The sequence below is a fragment of the Schistocerca americana genome, chromosome 6, assembly GCF_021461395.2.
Source record: "Schistocerca americana isolate TAMUIC-IGC-003095 chromosome 6, iqSchAmer2.1, whole genome shotgun sequence".
Classification (NCBI taxonomy): Eukaryota; Metazoa; Arthropoda; class Insecta; order Orthoptera; family Acrididae; genus Schistocerca; species Schistocerca americana.
In genome coordinates this window covers 124905962-124920296 of record NC_060124.1, presented here as the reverse complement: position 1 = coordinate 124920296, position 14335 = coordinate 124905962, and positions in this window count along the sequence as shown.

The window sequence follows — 14335 nt, the reverse complement described above, 5'->3', positions numbered from 1 at the left end:
TAACTATCAAGCAGTTCTCTCTTCATTTCAGTCGATATAACTGACTCTCTTTTGACATATCGACCAATGTCATTTTTGTCTCATTCGAAATTTGGTCTCTGTGTCCATCTCCAAATCTCTAAAACAAATATTTATATTACAGTACGGCAAAGAGTAGCGTAGGAAAAGTACTTAAGGCTAATTCTATTGTGCACTTTGGAGATGCTATTGAATAGTAATTAGCTATCAGGTTGTGGGAAAACCGGAGAAGTCAACAATTTCTAAAGTTTTCCCCCTACACTCCATGAGAAACATACCTTAGGAAGTGCTGGTGTTTGACAAGGCGACACCCACATAATCATTACAAAGTAAAGCATCACTTCCAGGCTTTTGAGATAGGACAGGAAGTACCAGCAAATGGTGGTGTTTGAGCTACACGACATGGTACAATCTTACTTTGTGAACTCCTGAGAACCTTGCCGCTTACAGGGCTTCCATGGCAAATGAAGAGATGATTCATGATATCTTTTCCAAAGTAATGAAATTGGTGGAAGATTTAATAATTCAGATCTGCCTGATTTATTATGTAATTGCGACGAAATTGGTTTGGCTTATGTCGTGAAAGCGAATAAAGTCATTTCGTCAGTGAGAAAGAGATACGTTCACACGAGAACTTACGCAGATCGTGAAGAGTCGCATACACTTTAAGGTTGTATCCTGTGCCAATCGAATATGGATTCCATCTATGATCATATTCAAAGGAGTCCGGTGCAGCGATGAGCTAAAATATGACAGCCTTCCAAATTCATTAGTAAAACTGTCTCTGAAAGGATGCATTACCAGTGATTTGTTTTTAGAATGGTTCAATTATTTTGTGGATACCATCCCACCTGATCGTCCTGTCATCCTCCAGAGGCATTCTCACGCATCGCATATTAACCCTGACGTCACAGCAGTGGCTAATCCCAATTAAATTTTCTTGCTGACATTTCCTGCCCACACATCGCATCTGCTACAGCCACTTGATGTGGGTATGTTTAAATCACTGAAGACTCACTGGGCCAAAAGACTGGATCAGTACATGGAAAAATACCCAGTTGACAAACCGAACAGAAGCAACTTTCATACAATTTTAAATTCAGAATTTATTCAAAGTTTTTGTGCGAAGAATATCCAAAACGCGTTCTGAAAAGCTGAAATTTATCCCTTCGACAGAAATGCTTATTCTGGAGAGGCTGTTGCTCCTTCACAGACAACAAATAAGCCTATTCAACCGACACAAAATAGGCCTGTAGCACAAGACATGAAGAAAGATCTGTTGACGGTGCCACAGCAGCGATAAAATCCAAAAGGCCTAATGTGTGTCAGAAAAGAATAAAGAAAAATTCAGGAGCGAAGTGTCCCAATAAAGAACTGCAACTAAAAGCCTCTGCATCGAAATCAGAGATCACAAAAACCACACGCAAAAAAGACATAAGATGACTAGTTTTGTGGTACATACCTACTCAAGCGATGTTTTGCAATAGGAATGGACCTAATGGATCCAATGCTCGTTTTGCTTAACACGATACCATGAGCTCTGCCAGCATTCCGGCCCAGAGGAGGACGTTTATCTGTGCGACAACTGTTCAAGGAATCAGACATCATAAGCAACAATGCCTACCAGAATGTTATAACAATAATGAAGACTATTTTCGCCTCCATGACCATTTGTATTGTTAGTTTGTAAAAAAAAAGAAGGAAATAATGCAATAAATTTGTTGTGAAATCAACGTAAGCAATAAATATGCCGATTCTCTTTCTCGGTACCTCATCTATACATGTAACGAAAATTGTAGTTGACGATGTCTATACATAGGAGATATTTAAGAAAACGTAATATGAGAGGTCCTTATAACAGAAATAGACAACAAAACAAATACTTTTAGACTTTTTGGCTGTGTATCGGTCTGTCAATAGATGCATGACGCAAAAGCTAAACAATAGAGTACGTATTTCATCTTGGCACATGTTCACCTTGGTACACAGCCTAGAAATCAAAATATCACATTTCTGCCATAAAAGCGCATACCGCAGGCCACTGCCGCCTGATGTGAACAATGAAATGTGCCCGCACGGCAAAGCTTTGATGACTGTAGGCCGCGCCGGCACTTTACACATGCGGAAGGTCACAAGAAAAAGCTAGTTAATAATAAGTGACAAGATGCTTGATTAAAACATTTCATCGACAGTAATAGCGCACTATTCATCAGGAAAAAGTTTATATTACAAACAATCGCTTAAAAACATTCATGTTCGCCTACTAAGGGCCAGGAAGGTGCGACTTCGCTGCTCTTTAACTTTAATTAATGGTTATAGTTGGTATCCCCAGAATGTTTTGCCGCAGGTCTAAGTCAAGTAAAATGTATTGAATAATCGGTTCGAATGTCTTAGAAACAGTACTTATTTTTCGAAGAAAGAATTAGATTTTATTGATGACAGTTACAACAGAAGGTGTGTTGGTTCTGAGTCACAACACATTACTTTCAATTTGGGCTCCACGTATAGTACCGCATCAGTGTCCTACTATCCATATGGTTGTCATTGCAAGTTTTCTTCAGTTCTAGTGTTTATAGAATCTAGAATTCCAATCCAGCAAAACAAGCAAGTCATTGAGCAAATGCACAATGGGCAAGCTCCTTTTAAATCAAGAGGTTCCCTCTGTTTCCGTCCGTTCTGTATGTGTGGTTTCACAATAATAAGAGATTTATCTGACATTTTTGTGGCTGTGTGATATACTCACTCTTCGCCCATTTGTTCCTTTATTCGCTGCTTTTATACCCGATCTTTAGTTCGAGACTGAAACTGCTAATTCGTACGACAGTGTTGTTTAGAGCACTAAAATGAATTATATCTACCGGTACACGTGGTCAGTGGGGGGTCACACCTATTTTCTATACCTGCTCCTTCCTGATGGTTTAACGCTGCTTTGCTGCTTGTGAGAATCTAGAAGGGTCTAATCAAAGCCCCAATAGCGAACAGGATTATTAATATGGTGTCAAAATATTAACAACTATTTTCTCAAATTAATTGTAATTGTACGCAAGAGCTGGCGTTTATTTATTTATTTTTTTTTTTTTTTTTTTGGTCATCAGTCTACTGACTGGTTTGATGCGGCCCGCCACGAATCCCTTTCCTGTGCTGACCTCTTCATCTCAGAGTAGTACTTGCAACCTACGTCCTCAATTATTTGCTTGCCGTATTCCAGTCTCTGTTTTCCTCTACAGTTTTTGCCCTCTACAGCTCCCTCCAGTACCATGGAAGTCATTCCCTCATGTCTTAGCAGACGTCCTATCATCCTGTACCTTCTCCTTATCAGTGATTTCCACATATTCCTTTCCTCTCCGATTCTGCGTAGAACCTCCTCATTCCTTACCTTATCAGTCCATCTAATTTTCACCATTCGTCTATAGCACCACATCTCAAGTGCTTCGATTCTCTTCTGTTCCGGTTTTCCCACAGTCCATTTTTCACTACCATATAATGCTGTACTCCAGACGTACATCCTCAGAAATGTCTTCCTCAAATTAAGGCCGGTATTTGATATTAGTAGACTTCTCTTGACCAGAAATGCCTTTTTTACCATAGCGAGTCTGCTTTTGATGTCCTCCTCGCTCCGTCCGTCATTGGTTACTTTACTGCCTAGGTAGCAGAATTCCTTAACTTCACTGACTTCGTGACCATCAATCCTGATGTTAAGTTTCTCGCTGTTCTCATTTCTACTACTTCTCATTACCTTCGTCTTTCTCCGATTTACTCTCAAACCATACTGTGTGCTCATTAGACTGTTCATTCCGTTCAGCAGATCATTTAATTCTTCTTCACTTTCACTCAGGATAGCAATGTCATCAGCGAATCGTATCGTTGATATCCTTTCACCTTGTATTTTAATTCCACTCCTCAACCTTACTTTTATTTCCATCATTGCTTCCTCGATGTACAGATTGAAGTGTAGGGGCGAAAGGCTACAGCCTTGTCTTACACCCATCTTAATACGAGCGCTTCGTTCTTGATCTTCCACTCTTAATATTCCCTCTTGGTTGTTGTACATATTGTATATGACCCGTCTGTCCCTATAGCTTACCCCTACTTCTTTCAGAATCTCGAACAGCTTGCACCATTTTATATTGTCGAACGATTTTTCCAGGTCGACACATCCTATAAAAGTGTCTTGATTTTTCTTTAGCCTTGCTTCCACTATTAGCCGTAACGTCAAAATTGCCTCTCTCGTCCCTTTACTTTTCCTAAAGCCAAACTGATCGTCACCTAGCGCATTCTCAATTCTCTTTTCCATTCTTCTGTATATTATTCTTGTAAGCAGTTTCGATACATGAGCTGTTAAGCTGATTGTGCGATAATTCTCGCACTTGTCAGCTCTTGCCGTCTTCGGAATTGTGTGGATGTTGCTTTTCCGAAAGTCAGATGGTATATCGCTAGACTCATATATTCTACCACCAACGTGAATAGTCGTTTTGTTGCCACTTCCCCCAATGATTTTAGAAATTCTGGTGGAATGTTATCTATCCCTTCTGCCTTATTTGACCGTAAGTCCTCCAAAGCTCTTTTAAATTCCGATTCTAATACTGGATCCCCTATCTCTTCTAAATCAACTCCTGTTTCTTCTTCTATCACATCAGACAAATCTTCACACTCATAGAGGCTTTCAATGTATTCTTTCCACCTTTCTGCTCTCTCCTCTGCATTTAACAGTGGAATTCCCGTTGCACTCTCAATGTTACCACCGTTGCTTTTAATGTCACCAAAGGTCGTTTTGAATTTCCTATATGCTGAGTCTGTCCTTCCGACAATTATATCTTTTTCGATGTCTTCACATTTTTCCTGCAGCCATTTCGTCTTAGCTTCCCTGCACTTCCTATTTATTTCATTCCTCAGCGACTTCTATTTCTGTATTCCTGATTTTCCCGGAACATGTTTGTACTTCCTCCTTTCATCAATCAACTGAAGCATTTCTTCTGTTACCCATGGTTTCTTCGCAGCAACCCTCTTTGTACCTATGTTTTCCATCCCAACTTCTGTGATGGCCCTTTTTAGAGATGTCCATTCCTCTTCAACGTTACTGCCTACAGCGCTATTCCTTATTGCTGTATCAATAGCGTTAGAGAACTTCAAACGAATCTCGTCATTCCTTAGTACTTCCGTATCCCACTTCTTTGCATATTGATTCTTCCTGACTAATGTCTTTAACTTCAGCCTACTCTTCATCACTACTATACTGTGATCTGAGTCTATATCTGCTCCTGGGTACGCCTTACTGGGTATCTGATTTCGGAATCTCTGTCTGACCATGATGTAATCTAATTGAAATCTTCCCATATCTCCCGGCCTTTTCCAAGTATACCTCCTCCTCTTGTGATTCAAATCAATTTATATCAATATCCAATCAATTTATATCAACACTAATAATTAACCATAAATAGACGTATAGCCGGCCGAAGCGGCTGTGCGGTTCTGGGCGCTTCAGTCTGGAACCGCGAGACCGGTACGGTCGCAGGTTCGAATCCTGCCTCGGGCATGGATCTGTGTGATGTCCTTAGGTTAGTTAGGTTTAACTAGTTCTAAGTTCTAGGGCACTAATGACCTCAGAAGTTGAGTCCCATAGTGCACAGAGCCATTTGAACCATTTTTTAGACGTATATAAAAACTGAAAGTAATCACTCACCAAAAAAGTTTCTGCTACTCATGTTGTGTGGTTGCATGTCTGTCAGCAGCTCTGTACTTCCAACAAACTGTGGCCGTCCGAGGTGGGATCTCGTCGCCCACTAGCGTTCAGGGCTAGTCTGTTGCCAATTATTAGCGGCGTGGTAGGGGATTAGAGCGTTGTCTGGTTTTTCCTTCCCGAATAAATGTCATTCCTTTCGCCAGTAGCCACTTGGAGGGATTTAGAGCGCTATCTGCCCAAACACCAGACCTAGGCTATGCCTAGTGGTTTCAGTGTCCAGCCGGTACGGACTTGAAGGGTACTATTCTGAAATGGTTTGATAGCACATCAGAGTGTGTTGTCGCATCTGATAGAGCAACAATTTACCAGGTGTTCTGTGTAACAGAGCGAAGCCTGTCGGTTGTGACAACGCAAAATCTACTCCAGAGAATCTTCCATGTGTTTACCACTGTTGCAAGAAACCCTTGTGCGTTGAATGCTCTACCGCTTGAGTCATGACCACTTTTCTTGAATTGATGAACGATTTTTTTTTACCTTTGACTGCAGAAAATTGAGAGATTAAACTCAGGTAGACGCTAGATAGTCCATGTGTATCATATGAATGATGTAATGACTATATATGCATCACGGGTTTCACTGTACTGTCATGTCTCGAATTAAAGACGTTTTTAACTTATTATTCTTAATTCTGTTATTCCTTGCTGCACACCAAACGGACGTTGTCTGCACCGACCCTCATTTCAAGAAATGATCTGGATTTCACTTTTTTGAGGCGTTACTATATTACGAAACATGAACTCAAAAACATCTAACGTTACTGCCATCTGTGCTGGATCTGTAGCACATCGACTAACTACATTCAACGGCTGAAATCAGTGTAACATAGAGCAACGAAGATCAAGTAAAAGCGAACAAACCACATTACTTAGTACAACAGTGCACCTTGCCGGTAGCACCCTTTTTCCAATGTCTGTACTTTCTTGGCTTTCAGTGGGACTTGAGTCTGAGATAAAGAACTATTTAAATTAAATTTTCAACTATTCTTCAAATGAAGGCAGCCGTGACCAAGAGGTCTCAGTTGTCGTGTCATCAACTGGGCGACCAGTACGAATTAAAAAAAGAATATTTCGATATTCGAGTCTGTAAGGGGGTGGGATGGGGGGGGGGCGCAGCTGCTCCTCACCCCCTGCCCCCTCCCTGCCCCTGGCAACGTCCTTGATGTTAAGGCACATTTACATTAGAGACTCAGCAAAATCTGATATCCAGACTCTGTAAGAGAGCTTCTCACTTTTACACGTTTGTTGAAAACGTTGAAACGTCCCCTTTGAAAATTTATATACGTGACTGGGCTTAAACTGATACACAATATTTTTAGCGCAACGCAATCTGACTTTCAATAATCCCTACAAAAGAATGGCCCTGACTAACATTAAACTATACCTTTCACAAATCACTTACCTCACAAAAATCTTCGTTACTCGAACTACTGCAATACAGCGAGCGCCACTACTGCCAGCTATATAAAAGATTCAAACTACTGAAGGCACTAACTACTGATACACATAGTTAGCAAATGGAAGATTTTGATAGAGAACAAACAATGTATTTACCTTAATAGTGTTGAAAAATCATAATATACATAGCAGTTCATGATATCCAGTATTACAAATTTCAAAACTCCGCCATCTCTCCCCCCACATCCACCATTGTTGGCAGCTCACCTCCAACTGCGCAACGCTACGCGCTGTTCACATCCAGCTGCCCAACACTACAATGGCAGACAACAATGCAAACTAGCCACAGACTGCACACCGCACAGCCAGTGATTTTCATACAGAGCGCTACGTAACGTTGCCAATAAGAAAACACAAACAGCCTACTTACAACGTAACGTTGTTGCTGCCGATAGTACATTGCAAGCCACACATCACTGCAAATGCCGAGGCTTCTGGGTCTGCTCCTGAGCCAGAGAATGTAATGAAGGAAACACTTGAGGTCCAGACCACGACCAATGGAGAAACATTTTTAATGAGCGCTTGTCTACCGTAGAGGCTGCTAAATATTGACCCATTCATTTCACATACGGATCTCAATCCTCTGTGGCTTGCGTCGAGTGATAGAAAATCCGACTGCAGCCCTGTGAACGACACCGATACTTTGAAAGGTTTTTGCAGCTTTCGTAATATATAATCCAACAATTTATGCTGTCACTCCAATGGCTTTAATTTTGATTCCGGCGACGACATTTTCTTTCGGCACGCCTTCAAAAATCGAACGCATTTCTTAATGGTTCAGCATACTTCATCGTCAGTAGTATATTGGCTCTGGATCATACAGCATTTTGGACATACGAAAGTCATTGAAGTTGTTCCCCCCATGGTCGGTAGAAATTTGTTACCTTTCTCTTTAGCCCTGTGTCGCCTTTTGAATCACTGTCAAGTAGTAGTGGAACATAAATGCATACCAAAAAATTTTCTGTGATGATCACGTTTTATTTCGGGATACGTTTGTATCAACGAAAACCTGAGCACATTGATGCCCATATCGACTAATGTGCATCGACGTAATTGTCGAGCTTATACCAGACGAAATCTTCCTGTGATTAATCGCAGACGAAAGTACAGACTAAACAGTGGCGCATTCACGTCTTACCCAGCGTCCAGGAAAAAACTGGTTGATTGCTTTCCGCCACAAATGAGGAGCGAACTACTTACCTTTAGTGCCGGTATCCCAAAAATCTACGTGTTTCATATGATAATTCCTCTATGAGGGGCAGTAACATTCGTATAAGAAATTTCTGTGTATGTGTGTGTGTGTGTGTGTGTGTGTGTGTGCGTCCGTTGCCCGTTATGGGTTCTCCCTCGACGTTAGGACCAATAACATGTTTCGAATAATTCCCGACGAGACATTCAGAGCCCACTGCCTCTCAGTTTCAACCTGCTTCTGGCAGTGCTGATTGTCGGTGGCACAATACATATTTCTTACAATCGGCTTATAATATAATTTTTCCTGAGTGATATGAAATGTTTCACCGATGGATACAACAAAGATATTGATTTTATGAGCGTGTTTTGTCAAATAACTCTGTTCTAGTAAGAAATGTGTGAACTCTCTTTCTCATTGTCACAGAAAGAATTTTTATTCTCAACGAAGTTTCTAGAACTCTGTTCATTGCTTATGTTATCTCAGCTAGTCAACGAAAAGACTGAGCTTAATTTTTCTTGCTTCCATTTCCGTATCGTTCGCCGATGTGATCTGGTCTGTGAAGTTACAATTCGATAATAATTTTTTAAAAGGAAAGAAGGGTCATTCTAAAAATTTTTAAGAAAAAGTGTGTATTTATTTATATTAGGAACAGAGTATTGACTGAAAGAAATTAAGTTTTACGATCTACTTTAGTTACTTTATCGAGATGGTCTCTCGTCTTATTCTGACGTGAAGGATGTGGGTGATTCAAGCTTTTTTATTTTTATGAGGAGATGAAGCTGTATTTTGTGCAATACACATGTAAAATATACAGTGTAAAGTATACGTGTGTTTATTAATTTATTCATCATCAGTTACTGTAATCAACGTCAATTCCGAACAAAGGAGATATACAGTATGTACTGAAAGGAGCGGCTAAATAATATACCTTACAAGGAATCACCAGAAGAATAAAAGTTAACATGTCGAGCTTTACATTTACCCACACTGGTCTCTGTCAGTGCGTCGACGAACGGATATACAAAGCTAATCAAGGTAGAAAACCGAATATAGCCTCGTGCTATTACACGAAAGATATGTAATTACCATATGTAAGGTCATCGAAGACGTCTCATCATGGCCTCATACTACTGGACGAAAACTATCTAATTACCATTTGTAAGGTCGTCCGAAACAACAACAATCTTTATGTTATTTCATTAATTCATTACACTTAGAGATAGGATGTGTTTCGGGAATTTTTCAGGAAATGCAGTACAGAGGTGGAAGCAGATTGTACGATGATGAAACTACCGACCACTATTCGTGTTCTGTTGTTGACGTTTCCGTAAATGAAGCTATAAACACCCTGAAATTGATTGCCCATCGTTTATTTACCTTCTGCGTCTTCATACTTAAGCATTGTTCTAGACTGACTGGTCATCCATTGTCGAATAAAGGCCTCAGCGAACAATCATTGTAGACGATGGTGAACTTAAGGTAATTGAAAGAGACCTAATTATTAGATTAAGCAACTGGTTTGTGCCATTCTGTGCAATTTAAAAGATATTCATGCCATCGTCACTGGAACGTGCTTTGTCGTATCGACTTTTAAACTAAGGGAAGCTTCATATTCTACGCAGTGTTGTGTAATGTCACCTATTGATAAACTTTCATTGGAGTATCACTCAATACACGAGAAGAGGAACCTTTCAACACTGTCCAAGACTTGTGATGGTTGTTAGGTTGGCCCTCGTGAAATAGAATTCTCCCAAAAATAATATTCAAATGTGTGTGAAATCCTATGGAACTCAACTGCTAAGGTCATCAGTCCCTAAGCTAACACACTACTTAACCTAAATCATCCTAAGGACAAACACACACACCCATACCAGAGGGAGACTCGAATCTCCGCCGGGACCAGCCGCACAGTCCATGACTGCAGCGCCTGAGACCCTTCGGCTAATCCCGCGCGGCGAATTCTCCCAACGAGCAGCTATTGCGCTGACGTGGCACGAGAATTTCAAGCGTCTTCTGCAGCACAACCGGTTAATCTGTTGTGACGTGACACATAATACGCATAGAAGCTGTCCCTATGAATGTTCAGTGAAGTAGAATTAACTGAGTTCAAATGAACGTCATTTTCTACATTTAGTCCACCACACAAAGGCTAGCGCCGTATTTAGAATTTAATGTTCGGCCTCGTAAATTGTTAGAGCGAGTTAACGAATTGTCTCTATCATTCAGTCCTGCGGCGCAGATATTCCACTAATCTGGAATTAAGGTGAACCGCTTTCATCTCGGTGCCTACCTCCCTCCATCTTTGCCCTGACGGGCTACCGCGCTGCCTCCCTGATTTTCTGCCACCGCAAAGCATCTGCTGCCACACCGGAGAAGAAAATTCCACTTGACAATTTGAGAGATTATAAAATTGTAGCCCAGGATTGGGTTAAACTCGGCCAGAAGCGTTTTGATGAATATTGCAGCGGCCGTAGCGGGTGCGGCCGTGTTTTATTCAATTCCTGGCATAGCGAAAGCTGCTGGCGTGGTGGCACCGCCCTCGTGAGAAATCAGCCAACCGGCGGTGCCTGCGAGGGCCCTGGTGCGTGGCGGAGGGTACGGCGCACCACGGCCGCAGCTGCGGGCGCTTAATTTCCTCCAGCGCTAACAACTCTTTGCAATACCGACTTACGCGGACTGCTTTTTCCCCTTCTTAAAACAAAAGAATAAAGCAGAAAACCAACAAGAGTAGGTGCAGCCGACACATCGCTACGCTGAACTAGCTCCTTTGCCGTTAAAGGAGAAGATAGTATCAGACATAATTTCATTTTCCGGGAGCTTTCGCTCCTCTCGTTCTTTTTTTCGCCCCTCTTTTGTGTAGGATGTTGTTACTAACTGGGCTTATGTTCTGCAGGACGGTGAGTTATTGCCTCATTTATCTCCGCGGCCGACCGCGCATGACTGCACTTTCCCCTTCCGGGCTATTAGTAAAAAAAGGAAAAAGGAAATGGAGGACGAGAACGCAGAATGTTTAATCCGGGCCACGACGAGAAGGAACCCTCTGTAAATCTCGCAGGAAATGAGAGAACGTCTGGAGCCGTCAGTTTCGGGGGCTGCGGTGGATATCGCCTTGTGCGACCGAGTACTCCCACCAGAAAGAAACTCCTCAACTGCAGTTGACAGCGAGCCGGGGTGCAACTAGATGGAAACCTTGAATCTACGGAGGTGTCGACGTTCGGGCTGTTCCAGTCGCTGGACATTAACGGCGATGTCGTTTTACGTAGTATTCTATGATAATGTAACAAAACGAAGCAACCCGAAGTATTGTTAGTCATGGGAGACAGAACAATACAAAATAATAGCGTGCGCAGCTACATTCCTTATTAAATTCCTGCATGTCTTTCGATAGTTTTCTACCTGACCTTTAGAAGGATAACAACGATATTTATTCATAAACGTATCTGGCACAGATACCGCTTTCTATCATGTTAGCAATAGCTTTTAAAAAAATCCAGAACAGACGAAGTAAGGTTCGAGGCAAATTTTAAACGTGTTCCGGAATCATATACCTGAACAGTACTAGTTACAGGGTATTTCAAAAAGAATGACCTGATTTTGGGCGGTAATAATTACGATACATCGGACGTAGTGGCAAGGTTGTTCGAATGGACCTGGCCTAAGTTTCCCGATAAATGTCAGTCAATGTGTTTTCTCAGCATGCAATCAGCCAGCAGTAAGATGGTGTCCACTTAACGGAAGGGCTTTTGTAAGCAGGTGTTTGCAAAGAGTGGTCACTGATTTCGGTCCCGCATGCATTTAGTCCGTGTTTTGGCATTGGTGTGCTTCCACCGAAAAACATTCGTCTCAGATGTCTCCAACCTGAAGAGGAAAGACGCTTCTGTAAAGGTAAGAGTCCGTGTCTACCTCACACCTCTGATGACACGGAAGTCTGCCTCCCTGGGCAAGCAAAGAACCGGCAGTGCCTCATGTAACTGTCTGGCCGAGTGTTAAAGGGTCGTTTGGTCTATAAACCATACAGACTACAACAAACTCTTTGGGTTGGTGTTAAGAGGAAACGGGTTGACATCACCAATGATCTGACAGAGGACATGGAAGAAGGTATATTAGTACCACAGCAAATTTTCAGTGATAATGCAACATTTTTCGTTAGCCGTAACGGAAACCGACATAATGTGCGCCTCTAGGGGCTACATAACAATTATGACACTACTGAGCACGAAAGAAACTCACCTAGAATGAACGTTTTTTGTGCCATTTCTCGCGGAAAAGTGAACGGCCCATGCATATTTTGAGGAAAACGCAGTGACTGGAATGAGCTGTCTTCAAATGCTACAGAGTTGGCTTTTTCCATAAGTTCAGGACGACTCCGATGACTTCATTTTCCAACCTGATGGACCTCCGCCACTCTGGCACAGCAATGTACGGCAGTTTCTCAATGACTCTGAACCTCAACGCTGGATAGGGCGCTCAGGACCTCGAGTCACGACCCTGCATTCTAGGTCTCCAAGATAGCCAGACTTGATCCCATGCGATTTTATCTTGTGGGGGTAAGTGAAGGAAAGTTTGTTCATGTCCCCTTTACCTCGTGACATATGGGAAATAAATAACAGATAAGGCGCCACAACTTTTGTAAAAGCAGATACACTGTGTAAAGTTTATTACGAATTTAGCAATCGTCTAAATGTCGTTCGTGGTGGACACGGAACATTAGTAGTAGCACTGCTATTACTTTAAGATTTTATGAGTATTTTGCAATCCATCCCATGGTTGTAGTATGTTTTTTCATAAATAATTTTGAAGTTTTGAAATCGTTTTTTTTTTTTTAACACACTGTTCTTTACGTAACATGCAATAGTTCGAGGACCACCGAATAAGTAAGTTTACCTGTTTACAGCCAGTATGAATGATGGAACAATGTATAACTGATAACTGTCGTGCCAATTACGCATATGCATAACTGAGATGGTTTTTAGACCCGGTGATGGTCTGGTACTAGACTGAAATCGATTCTCTCTAATAATGCAGTTGCAGAGATTCATTAACGCTGTACAACACCACCTTCACAAACATTTCCCTATGTTATTTCCCGGCAAAATAAACTGTGCCTGAGCCGGCCGAAGTGGCCGTGCGGTTAAAGGCGCTGCAGTCTGGAACCGCAAGACCGCTACGGTCGCAGGTTCGAATCGTGCCTCGGGCATGGATGTTTGTGATGTCCTTAGGTTAGTTAGGTTTAACTAGTTCTAAATTCTAGGGGACTAATAACCTCAGCAGTTGAGTCCCATAGTGCTCAGAGCCAGCCAAACTGTGCCGGAGACATGTGAGGCCTGGAGAGTTCGGCTGATATGGGTTGACGACGCTGTCACCGACTTAGGATGCATACAGCAGCATCTTGCCAGTTCTGTGCGAGTTAGCATAGAGCTACCACTACAAGGTATATACTCGTATGAGATGCGCTCTGTCATTCGTTTTTCCGCAGCAAAAGAACTATCCGCTATCGACATCCATCGGCTGTGTGAACATTTAAATGGTTCGATGTTGGCACGTACAGTTTGATCAAGGGTGTGAAGATGTGCACGGCGAACATCGCACGGTAAGGCCCACAGCAGCGACCCGCGATGATTCCATTAATGCAATTCGCAATGTATGGATGGCGACCTTTGCGTTACCATTGACAACAGCTGATGTCACTGTGACCTGACGCTGCAATTGGACGCTCATTCACCGCAAACATCATGAGAGACCATGTTTAGTGGTTCAAAATGGTTCAAACGGCCCTGAGAACTATGGGACTTAACATCTGAGGACATCAGTCCCCTATACTTAGAACTACGTAAACTCAACTAACCTAAGGACAACACACACGTCCATGCTCGAGGTAGGATTCAACCTGAGACCGTAGCAGCAGAAGGGCCTAGATCCGCTCGGCCACAA